The sequence below is a fragment of the Rhodnius prolixus genome, unplaced genomic scaffold (genome assembly GCF_049639745.1).
Source record: "Rhodnius prolixus isolate KJV_2025 unplaced genomic scaffold, Rpr scaffold_7, whole genome shotgun sequence".
NCBI lineage: Eukaryota > Metazoa > Arthropoda > Insecta > Hemiptera > Reduviidae > Rhodnius > Rhodnius prolixus.
The window spans coordinates 31,213,905-31,226,547 of NW_027411582.1; the positions used below are offsets into that span (position 1 = coordinate 31,213,905).

The window sequence follows — 12,643 nt, forward strand, 5'->3', positions numbered from 1 at the left end:
TTAGGTCGGCTAGTTTTGTATGTAGAGTTTCAGGAAAAATGCTAAATCCTTAGTACTATTACATGAATTTAGTTATTTTGATTGAATATTGGACATGTTTAAAATATAAATAAATGTAAAACTCTCAATTGAATAATCTAAAAGATAGGTTGAGAAGGTTTGCTATTATTGTAATTTTATGCCAACCGTATATTATACTCATTAGGTCGGCTAGTTTTGTATGTAGAGTTTCAGGAAAAATGGAAAAATGCTAAATCCTCAGTACTATTACATGAATTTCGTTATTTTGATTGAATATTGGACATGTTTAAAATATAAATAAATGTAAAACTCTCAATTGAATAATCTAAAAAATAGGTTGAGAAGGTTTGTTCTAGAAAAAATTGCAAAGTCTTCCTGTGGTAATGGTAAAAAAGTTAATAGTAAAACTTAAATTTTCGGTATCGAGCTGAGTGAAGTTTTTAGTAAGTGATATTGTGATCCGCTAAAAGTTTGACAGCAGTGCATTTAAGCACGAAGCCACCTTTTTGCCAATCTATTATCACCTTCAATGTATTTTCATATTAGCATAAAGTAATTGCAGAAGATTGAAGTCTTACGGTTGATGCAATGGATTAGCATAGCTGAGGAACAACGTTGGTTTTGTTGACAACCTTTTACTCCACATCTTCAACTCCTTATAAAAATAGTAAGTTTTTCATTGATTTACTTATGGAACTTTTAGTTACTACGTTACTTGTAAGTAGTGAAAGATCAATACATCTTATGGAGATTTATTAAGAATTTTCCTCGCTTGTTATACCAATATTATTGTCCCATAATTATTAAAATAGTTTCATCAGATTGGTTCTATTGTACACAATGTGGAATTTATATTATTTTAGTATTTGCTCTATTAAATCAAAGAATAAATCAGAATCTGAAGTCTTTATATTTAAATTAAAGTAATTGAGCAACCTTATTAGAAATTCTATACATTCTGTTCTTAATTTAAAATTAAAAATAAAAAAAAATAGACGTATTAAGGTCATGCCAATGCTATCTAGCGGCAATAGGCTAAACTAACTATATGTAATTACATAGAAACTAGTTCCAGTGATCACCGCTAGGTAGCATGAAAATGTACTTTGACACTATTAAAATAAACATGAAATAACCTCCTAACAAAAGACGTTTTCCACTAAAAAAATGTTCATGTTTAAAATTCACTGATTACCTCATAATTTGATGTTTATTAATGATTGATAGTATTAAGTTGATGCTACTGTAACTAAGTCTGCGAGAACTTCACATACCTTAGAAAACTATTTGTATTATCTATTTGCATTAAGCGATAACTTCCTAGGAACTTAAAAACTAGTTTTTGCTTCATTACTGCGTTAAAGATTTCTAGCAGGAAAGCAGCATTTTTTGTGTATACTATTATTTTTAATTACGAGTGTTTAATTAGAAGTGTTTATGAAATTGACAAGTTCCCAAGACAGTTGATAGAAGATGCGTTTAAAGTGTACGCATGTAAGGTTCGCTCCAGTAGTTTTAAATTCTAAATGATTAAAAATTGATTTTTTCCGAAATATTTGTAAATTACAATGAAAGCAGTGGTATAAATAATAGTTTATATAATTTTTAATTTTGTTCTCAGCGTTCTTTCGACATTCTAATGGTAATTCTGAACTAGTTCAATCCAAAAAAATGGCTGGATTGATAACATTTATGACATTTTATGCTGTGTAACACATTTTAACTCCTACAGCAATAGTAAGTACATGTTTTCAGCTTACAGCATGTTGTTTCTCAGTTAAGATATGTCTTATTATCTAAAGATAAATAATAAAGATTACGTACTAGAAAGTTCAATGATTTGCGTAAATTCAAACTATCCAGAAGTACTTAGAACGTAGATTTACGTTTTAAAAAAAAAGTGCTTCTGCTTACACTTCTTTATCATCTTGAAGCTTTTTAGTGATCAAATTGGTTTACTGAAGTGAATTATTAAGTCGTAAACATTAGTGTTGTACCGATTGCACATTCAGAATATTTAATTATATAATTTGGTCTTTTTACTTCTTCAAAATTGAACTTTTTGCATTATTTAAGTCAAGTATCTCAAATAGGCAGCTGGGCGTGTTGCCTTCCGCTATTATAAATCATTTCATTATTTTGAAGGATCCTTCTATACTTCCAGCAAGTACGACCTTATTTACGATGTAATTCGCATCCATTCTATTTTGATAATGAACTAAACTAGATTCTCCAATTGTGGAACTGTTTATCAAGTATTATTACCTATTATTTACTACGTTCAGAGTAATAGTACATGAACTAAAACTTTTTCCATATAAATTTTTATCTTTATAGCTGAAAAAAAGTTTTAATTTTGTTGTAAGGTTTTAATTTGATTTAAATTCTGTTATATTCTCCAATCACAGAACTATTTCTATTCTGTATAAAAAAAAACAAAAAAAAAATCTAGAATATTAGTAGCATGTTTGTTGTATTGTTCAGTCTGAGTAATCTTTTTGATAAATAATAAGTATGTAAGTATTAAAAATATGCAAACAGAAAGCCATTCACAAAGGTTGAATATGCTAGCATATTGCATGCTGATTAAAAGTTTTCCTTTAAAGATTTTACTAATTTACGCATTTTTTAAATGATTAGAATCGCATATTCATTCATATTTTATTTAATAATTATTCCGCAGTGAAAATGCAAAAATGTCTGTGTTTTAAACTTAAATTCTCGCGCCTCCCTCGTATAAAATACGTTTCAACTTTTCAGTTATAAAATATTACTCGCACAGAATTAAAAAAAAACAAACATTTTTTTTAACATTTACTAGATTTAAATTATTTTAATACATAGTTTTTACAAACGTTCGTCAATTCATTAATATTTTGGATAACACCACGTAACCTCCCTTACTTAGTCAGCTGAGTTAGTAAGAGTAGAGCGGCATGAGAGCGTAAGTGAAATCGAAATCGCTATCCTAATCTGGTTATTCTACCTCTGAGATGGTTGAAAGTACGAAACCGATAAGGGGTATAATAAAAATACGTCCTATTACGGACACAATTACGATTATTACGCACAGCAGACGTAACCTCATTTTCATAAGACTAATAAATTCTGAAGCCTTTACGAAGACCCATAAAAAGTAAGGTTCGAGAAGTGTTAGTTCAATATCTAAGTGAAGTGACGAAAACCACAAGTTAAGATTTTAAGTCGAGGCAGATGAGTACGATAAGCTTAATTCGCTAGTAGAAAGAGTTAGACCTGTACATGAAATTGACTACTTAAATTATGTACAATAACAGTTAAACTGAGGAGTCATTATGTCAACAGATATAGATTTAATAAGAAGGAACCTTATGATATTAAGTAACCTAAGTAGGCAATGGTTTCTGACTATTTCGAACAATAGTGAAGAGGGTAGTAGTGCCTACAAGGAGTAGAATGAGAAGTACTTGCTGGAGCAAGTGTTATGTGAACATGACTTTTCCTTTGGTATCGGCTTCATAAGGTATTTTGCTTATTTATGTCACTTGGCCCTTTAATTTTTCATTATTACTTTAATATCCACCAAGCACTCGTTACAATTTAATTACTTTTTTTGCCTAAAATATTTACAAGGTGTTAAGATCAAGTAGAATGTTACTCAGTTCTCAACGGATATATTTGTTTTCTGTAAATGTTTTTACTAATCGTCAAGTTTCGTGTTTGATGAAAATCAATAATGAAAAATTCAAATTTTGATATTTAGTTTAATGTCTCCTTTTGGCGAAATCTGTCAATCTTACTACAAATTTTCTGAATCTGATTTTTCGTATTTCCTCTTGAACAGCATTTACGATTTCCTGTGAACAACGTACTTTCATTGTTATTATGATCTAGAGCTTGTTTCCAAAAATATTTCCAATCGTCAGTGAATCCAGTCTCCCTAATCAAATATCTTTAGGATAATAGTAAATGCTCTTCGGTTGGCATTGATCTTACCATTCATAATGACCTCAAAAGCTTTTATCCTCCATCTAGCGAAAACCTTTTTCCCCGATTTTTTATTGTTTTGAAAAAGCACTTACACTTTTCTTAAAATACTTATAATACTTAGCATGTAAAATATTGAAAAATTACTTCATTATTATGTTTAAGGAAAAGTTTTGTATTTAAAGAAAATTTTTATACGTATGTTGTGACGAGAATTCGTGAATACTCTCAAGTTTTTAGATTGTGGTAGCTTTTAATCGATCTTCTAGGTTACACCGGGTAAATTCTTTTTAGTTTTATTTCCGCTTAAAGTTCACTAAACATTTTTTACATATGTGAGATATCTTTAGTTAATGGGATAACTTATTCGGTGTAGCGTACCCTTAGTGTCACATTTCTACCTATTTTCACCACTTCATTTCAACTTTTCTTTTTTCAGACGGCAATGTCTTATGATATTTTAAGCTGTTATTTGCAAATTTCATTTCTATAATAAGAAAATTGTCAGTATTGTAGTCAAGTTTATCGTTTAGTAAAACTTAAACGCGATTCACGGCTAAATTAGTTACAAACAGATAGAAGATTTAGGTATTTTAAAAAAAGATCTCTTCTTTAGATTAATCATAGTGTTTATTTAATTTATAATTTACATAAATTGTTATAGATGTTTTTCTCGTGCTTCTTAATATTAGGTAAAACTCAGTATAATTTAAATTATTTGAATTACAATAAATAATGTTGATTTTCAGGATTAAATACTGGGGATTCCAGAGGACTGCCTGCAAAACTGTTTATCAATGGAAGCCCCAGTGAAAAAGACGTAAAACATCAATCCAGTGTGAATATTCTCATATTTAGTATGTAGTATTTAATTTGGTTAGGAATCTAATAAAAATGGTATGTAATTATTATACGTAATAACTAATAAGCATGCTTTTATCAAAATTAAAAATTGCATTTTTAAAAAAAGGATAATTTTTTTTGCTAAATAAAAAGTCTTCAAAAAAAGATTTTTCCATTTAATGTGTTAATTGATATTTTACACTCACATTTAACCATGTTGACGACTCACTAGGCCTATATAGAACAATTTTACATTCAAATTTAACCAAGTTGACGACTCAATAGACTTATATAGAACAATTTACACTCACATTTAAGAATGTTGACGACTCACTAAACATGTATAGATTTATCTTACACTCATATTTAACCACGTTAGAAACTCACTAGGCCTAGGCTTATATAGGTTCAACTTACACTCATATTTAACCCTGTTTGCGTCTTACTAGACTTATACAGCACTATCTTACACTCGCTAATAGCCTATTTTTTTTACCGCTTCACATGTAACCTATTTACTAATTTGTTTACTTTTGTCAATCTATATATACAAAAAAAAAAAAGAAACGTTTTCTACGTTCCAAGCACACCTGTTCCTTTAGAATTTATAAAATACATAAAAAACAAAAAGTGGGACCTTTGCTAAGTTTACATATTTATTTTTCGAGGTTTTCGCTTTGAATGATAACATATTTCTAATTTTTTTAAATATATATTGACAAAATTAACAAATAGGTTTCAAGTTACATGGTAAAAAATAAGATTAATATGATTGTAATGTGGTTCTCTGTAAGTCTTGTTAGTAACCAACTTGGTTAAAAGTTGGTGTAAGATGGTGCTTTATAAGTCTTGTGAGTTGGCTAATCTGCAAGCCCAGAAGGCCAAAAAAAAAAGAAAAAAAAAAGTCTTGTGAGTCACCAACTTGGTTAAAAATGGGTGTAAAGTAGTTTTATATAAGTCTTGTGAGTCACCAACTTGGTTAAAAGTGTGTGTAAGGAAGTTCTTTGTAAGTCTTGTGAGTCGCCACATGGTTAAATATGGGTGAAAGGAAGTCCTTCCTAAAGGAGTCACCAACATGGTTAAATATGAGGTTGTAAAGATTTTAGATAATTTATTCTAAAAAAATGTATCAATTTAATATATCAATTAATAAATAATTATTTAATTATAACAATATTGTATTTATTTTCCCTATTAATCTCTCAATAATATGAAAAATTAATAAAAAAAAATGAAAAAATTGCGTGGAAATTAAAATCAAATATAAAAAAAAGGTTAAAATGGCTGCCAGAGTCGTGAGAGTGTGTAAGAAGATAGCAAGGTTACAAAAATGGCTGCCAAAGTCTAGAGAGTGTGTAAGAAGATAGCAAGGTTACAACAATGGCTGCCAAAGTCTTGGGAGTGTGTAAGAAGCATTAAGGAAGGTTACAACAATGGCTGCCAAAGTCTAGAGAGTGTGCAAGGAAGGCTACGAGAGGTAAAACAGACAGCACGAGCGATCTAGTGACAGCTGGTGGAACTAAAAGTAGAGGGGGAGCCCGTTGTCATGGTGATATGACGCCATCTAGAGGGTATATAAGAAAGTTCGCGGCGCGGGCCGGGCCGGGTGGGGCGAATAGTTGCCTTCCGACCGTCGAGGTGAACGCATCTCCTTAACCATTACCCAAGACATATCAAGATTGTATATGTGGAGAGAGGTGTTTTGACTAGCTTAGATATTTTTGGAGCGACGAGCGACATAGCCCCCTCCTCACGAGTACGACTCTGCAGTCGTACTGAGGAGACATCTTGTTTGACCGTAGTATATAAACAGTTGCAGTGCTACCTGGTGGCAAACATGTGAACTAAATTTTGTTTACATAGTAAACAAGTCCAGTAAGTGCTGCAACCTGGTGGCAAATATGTGAACTAATTTTCCTTTTTTTGTTTTACGTCTTTCTGATGCATTTTTTTCAACTTTTTCTGCTTTTTAACGCTCTCTGACGCCATTTTTTCGTACTACTATTACTTTATTTTATTTTTTTTTGTTTAATGTAAACAGAAATTTTAGTTTTACATTACTTTATTTGCCTCTTATCATTTTTAGTCTTTTTTAACTTTTGTTTTTAGTTGTAACTTTGCAAGTACAATAAAAATAACAAGACTATGGGAAAAGAGAAAATACATAATGACTTTTTTTAATAATTTATAAATAATTCTTTATTTTGCTGCCAATTATACATTTTTTTTCTTTCGTATTACAAAAACATTTTAAATTCAATTACATCTTTTAGGTAATGATTCTTAAAATTACCTACATAATAATATTAAAATTTACATTACATTTTCAAACTTCAAATATATTTTTTTTACAAATAATCGACTAAATAATAAAGAATTGCAGTTGGATAGGTGTTTTCCAACGTCTTTTTCATTTTGGCTCAATTCGATGAACCTCTTTGGCAGGAAGCACTCCAGTTTCGCCTGTTTTAACTCTGAAAAATAACATTATACAATGAGATAGACTGTTCGTCTACTGAATCCTCCTACAAATCAAACTCAACTTCCTTGAAAATCAATGTTAATTTTTTATACGTTTAAATAAAAATAGATCAATCTTTTAGAAAGAAAACGCAAGAAAGTAAAACTGAGTGTTGGTAATTACATGAACTTAATTCATTTTGAAAATAGCAGTTTACTGCACTCTTTTAAGTGAAATAAACATTTTTTAAATAAACACTCGTCATTTTTTGTTCTTGTACCTTTCAATTTTCCAATCAAATCAAAACTGTCTTTACAGAAAACAGAATCTTTACTATACTCATTCCGATTCAGGAATGTATGAACAAAAAAGTTTAATCACGTAAAAATGCTCAAGTTTTAATAAATAATGGATAAGATTACCTGGAAGATAACACCACAGAGTGGTAGGTAGATTTCCTTATTTGGATATTGCAGGAATAGAGATGGATGGAAATCACCTCTTATTTACGGAAGTGCTGCAGCATTCAAAGGAATTCCCTCAAAAGTAATCATTTTAGATTATGTCTCAGCTTCACTGGGCTGCGAGTCGGCCAAGGGCTGAAAGTATTAAAACCTTAGTAAATGATTCGAATTTCATTCACACTTATTGTAGTACGGTAGCATTTTACATACAAAATCTTAGTTAATTCTGATCATAACTAATTAAACCATTCTGCAACTAACTCGGAAAATCTAATTTAAACCATCTATTGCGCAAAATAACAACTTTTTATTCAGATTCAAGGGAAAATATTTAATTTATCGAAATAAAGGTTTAATTGATGTTAAAATGCTTTAGATGCTTATCAATAATGGATAAGATAACATGAAGATCAGCTCCATAAGGTAACATGGTAAGTATAGAGATTTCATCATTGATTTATTTGAATGTAGAAATAGTTGCGAATTATCTCAAATTACATGCAATAAATAATAGTTAAGACTACCTGAAGTAGAATTCTACAAATTAACAGGGTACGTTCCAAGATTTCCTGATTTGTTTCATGAACGAAATGTAGAAATTAGTTGTGAATTACCTCAACTTATGTATGAGTGCTGCTGGATGTAAAGAAGGGCCATGATCAAGAATAGCCAGCGAAGGGCAGAAAGGGTCCTTGAGCAAAGGCACTGGATGGAGAGAAATACATACTACATTTTAAAACACATAACTTTTATTTTTTAATGCAATTTTGATATTGAAACATTAGTTGAAGTTGAGGCATAGCCTCTAAAACAGTCCACTATATGGGACCCAAGACTTCAATATAAACAATTAACATTGCAAACGAATAACCAATTTTGAACATATATTTATCACATAGAAGTCTAAATGTTGTAAAGAAGATTTAATCTGAGTAAACTTCATAATCAAACTCCTAATTAATATTACGTTACAGGTAGGTATTACATAATGTAGAGCCAGGACAAAAGTAATTTAGCACATTTCCCTTGAGCATATATAAGACTAACCGAACATATTATCTCTTTTATAATAATTTTAATGGCATAATCTGATAATTTACCAAGTACGTATGGGGAGAAAATTGTTTTAAACATCTTAATTTTTCTGTGTAATAATAAATAATTAAAGACTGCAGAGGAAGGGGAGCAAAATGAAATATAAAAAGCAGGAGCTAAAAGGGATTTATTTATACTTTATATTGCATAGAAATATTGAGTACAGAAAATCAGTGAACTTGTGGAGGTGTTCCTGCCATGCACATGCAATTTTATGTAAGGTTAAGAACTTACTTGTTTTTCAACCAACTTTGCACTTAAAGTTTCCTTATTTTTGTAGAATATTAGTTTCATTCTTCTCTCTCAGGTGGTGTGTTTGTTAAGAATAACTGCGCACTTATTAACCGACGTTGGTTACTACCTACTCTACTGTGACTCCAGTTTACCTCTCTAACCTAGAGAATAGTTGCTATCCGACCTAAACAGACATATATATAAAAAAAGTAAAGAAACACATTTATTATCTGTAACTACTGATGAAATATTATTCATAAAATTAAATAAATGTGACTGTAATTAAACTAAAAAAATTATATGCAAATGTAATATATGAAGTCTATGTAAAAACAAAATAGGTAAGCAAATAAATATTTTTCTTTTAAATTATAAGTTTTTTTTTATTCTCCTACTAAATAATACTTTTTATTTTCACTTTAAGTAAAAAAATCATTTAATAAATAAAATTGTGATACAAACATGCAATATGTCTATACCTAAATAGTACATTTTTTAAGTAATTGATTCACAAAAAAAGTTGATTGTACTTACTCATTTGATCGATGTTTTCTCAACGTCTTTTACATTTCCACTTCAGTTGATGAACGGTTTTACAGTTATTGGCTCACAGTATTGGCTGTTTCCAATCTGAAAATCATTATTCAAAGAAATAAACAGTTTATCGATTTAATCTTAAATTAAAAGCATTCAATTCAATGCTACTACAACTTAAAATGCAACCATTTGTTCAAGACAAATTTGTATCTTTCAAAAATTAAAAAAAAAAAATAAAATATGAATGCTGAAATTTTAGTTTAAATCTTTTAAGCGGATCAATTTTTTAGAACGTATTCGTTCATTAAACATTAAATTATTATATCATAAAAACAGATTTAATCTGAGTAAGCTTCATTATCAAACTCATAATTAACATTATGTTACAGGTTGGTATTACATATTGTAAAGGACTAAAGTAATTTAGCACACTTCCCATGAGCATATATAAGACAAACCGAACATATTATCTCTTTTATAATAATTTTAATGGCATAATCTGATAATTTACCAAGTACGTATGGGGAGAAAATTGTTTTAAACATCTTAATTTTTCTGTGAAATAATAATTAAACTTAAAGACGGCAGAGGAAGGGGAGCAAAGTGAAGAGTAAAATGTAAGAGCTAAAAGGGATTTATTTATACTTTATATTGCATAGAAATATTGAGTACAGAAAATCAGTGAACTTGTGGAGGTGTTCCTGCCATGCACATGCAATTTTATGTAAGGTTAAGAACTTACTTGTTTTTCAACCAACTTTGCACTTAAAGTTTCCTTATTTTTGTAGAATATTAGTTTCATTCTTCTCTCTCAGGTGGTGTGTTTGTTAAGAATAACTGCGCACTTATTAACCGACGTTGGTTACTACCTACTCTACTGTGACTCCAGTTTACCTCTCTAACCTAGAGAATAGTTGCTATCCGACCTAAAGAGACATATATAAAAAAAGTAAAGAAACACATTTAATAACTATAACTACTGATGAAATATTATTCATAAAATTAAATAAATGTGACTAATTAAACCAAAACAATGATATGCACATAATAATTTTGCAAAGAAAGGATTTCGCTAGATGGAGGATAAAAGATTTTGAGGTCATTATGAAAGGTAAGATCAATGCGAACCGAAGAGCATTTACTATTTTAAGATTTTTGATTGGGGAGACTGAATTCGTTGACAATTGGAAAGGTAGTAAGTACCCCACGATTTCTGTCAAAGTACAGATTGCTCCATACCAGCTGCTATAGCAGTCTTTTATTTATTACAGAGAGTTTTTAGTTTTTATCAATTTTTCGAGAGAAATGTTTCAACGCATGCTCTAGATCTAGATTATAATAACATAACGAAAGTAGGTTGTTCACAGGAAATCGTAAATGCTGTTCAAGAGAAAATACGTAAAATCAGATTCAGTAATTTTGTAGTAAGATTGACAGATTTTCGCCAAAAGGAGCCATTAAACTAAATATCACAATTTGAATTTTCCATTATTGATTTTCATCACACACGAAACTCGACGATTCGTAAAAACATTTAGCGAAAACAAATATATCCGTTGAGAACCTAATAACATTCTACTTGATCGTAACACCTTGTAATTATTATAGACAACAAAAAGTAATTGAATGATAACGAGTGCTTGGTGGATATAAAAGTAAAAGTGAAAAATTAAAGGGCCAAGTGACATAAATAAGCAAAATACCTTACACCTGCTTGTAGGCACTACTACCCTCTTCGTTCTTGTTACGAAATAGTCAAAAACCTGTACCAACGAAACACAGAGATAGTAACTTCTTATCAGTCCTATCTACGAAGTTATTTAATTTTTCATCTGAATTGCCGAAATCACCATCATGTATAAATACCAAATTTTCGATATATTTCACACCTTTTTCAAGCCCTGAAAATTACGATAAATACACATTTGTCATCTTGTTATTTTCTCTCACACTGGCTATATTATACGAAGTACAACAGTAATAAAAACATGATCGATTCTCCCAAAATACATAAACAATTGTATGTAATACGTACATAGGTTACTTAATATCATTAAAGAAGGTTCCTTTTTATTAAATCTATATCTGTTGATTTAATGACTCCTCAGTTAAACTGTTAATGTAATATAAGTAGTCAATTTCATGTACAGGTCTAACTCGCTCTACAAGCGAATTAAGCTTATCGTACTCATCTACCTCGTCTTAGAATCTTGACATGTGATTTTCGTTACTTCACTTAGATATAGAGCTAACACTTCACGAACCTTACTTTTTATAGGTCTTCGTAAAGGCTTAAGAATTTACTAACCTGATGAGGATCAGGTTACGTCCGCGGTACATATTTGTAATTTTGTCCGTAGAAGGATGTATTTTTATTTTACTCCTTATCGGTTGAGGTGTTTCAACCATCACAGAGGTAGAATAACGATATTAGGTATGGATTTCGGCAACACTGGTCCCCTCTGGCCGCTCTACTCTTACTAACTGAGCTGACTGAGTAGGAAGGTTACATGGTGTTATCCAAAATATTCACGAATTGTCAAACTTACATACATATGTAAAAATTATGAATTAAAATAATTGAAATCTAGTACATGTTAAAAGGATTTTTTTTTTGTTTTAGTTCTGTGCAAGTAATATTTTAGAACTGAAAAGTTAGAAATCTATTTTATGGTGGGAGGGGGAACGAAATTTAAAATATGGCATTTTCACAGTGAAATAATTATTGTTAAATAAAATATGGATAAGTACATATAGTATGTTAGCCAAAAAATGCGAAATGAGTAATATCTTCAATTTTTTTCCTAACTACACTGGAACGCTCCGGTTCTGTATTTGATAGTAATATGTGTATTGTATTATATGTTATGTTATTATTAAATGTTACTTAAATTATATTTTATTGTAACTGGGTGATTGCCCGTATTGTAAATAAATAAATAATTATTAAGACCAGGGCTATATTGTGTACGTTAGATCTATTTTAAAAACCTGAAGTAAACATGATTAGAAAAAGTACATT

The 12,643-nt window shown here is 30.0% G+C and overlaps 2 long non-coding RNA genes across 8 annotated transcripts; one reads left to right on the top strand and one right to left on the bottom strand.

The window, feature by feature from the left end:
• Positions 1 to 2,842: 2,842 nt before the first annotated feature.
• On the top strand, positions 2,843 to 6,004 carry LOC141447417 (uncharacterized). Its single transcript, XR_012454308.1, has 2 exons — positions 2,843 to 3,523; positions 4,737 to 6,004. It is a non-coding gene; the product is annotated as an uncharacterized lncRNA (long non-coding RNA).
• A 978-nt stretch (positions 6,005 to 6,982) lies between these two features.
• LOC141447416 (uncharacterized) lies at positions 6,983 to 12,134 on the bottom strand. Of its 7 annotated transcripts, none has more exons than XR_012454305.1 (7): positions 11,930 to 12,134; positions 11,325 to 11,522; positions 10,364 to 10,547; positions 9,619 to 9,714; positions 8,370 to 9,268; positions 7,714 to 7,890; positions 6,983 to 7,304 (listed from the first exon to the last, which is right to left on the bottom strand). It is a non-coding gene; the product is annotated as an uncharacterized lncRNA (long non-coding RNA). The 7 variants fall into 7 exon arrangements; XR_012454304.1 differs by having other exon boundaries at positions 6,985 to 7,304; positions 8,280 to 8,460; positions 9,085 to 9,268; positions 10,364 to 11,522; positions 11,930 to 12,131; XR_012454301.1 differs by having other exon boundaries at positions 6,986 to 7,304; positions 8,370 to 8,460; positions 9,085 to 9,268; positions 10,364 to 11,522; positions 11,930 to 12,130.
• Positions 12,135 to 12,643: the final 509 nt, after the last annotated feature.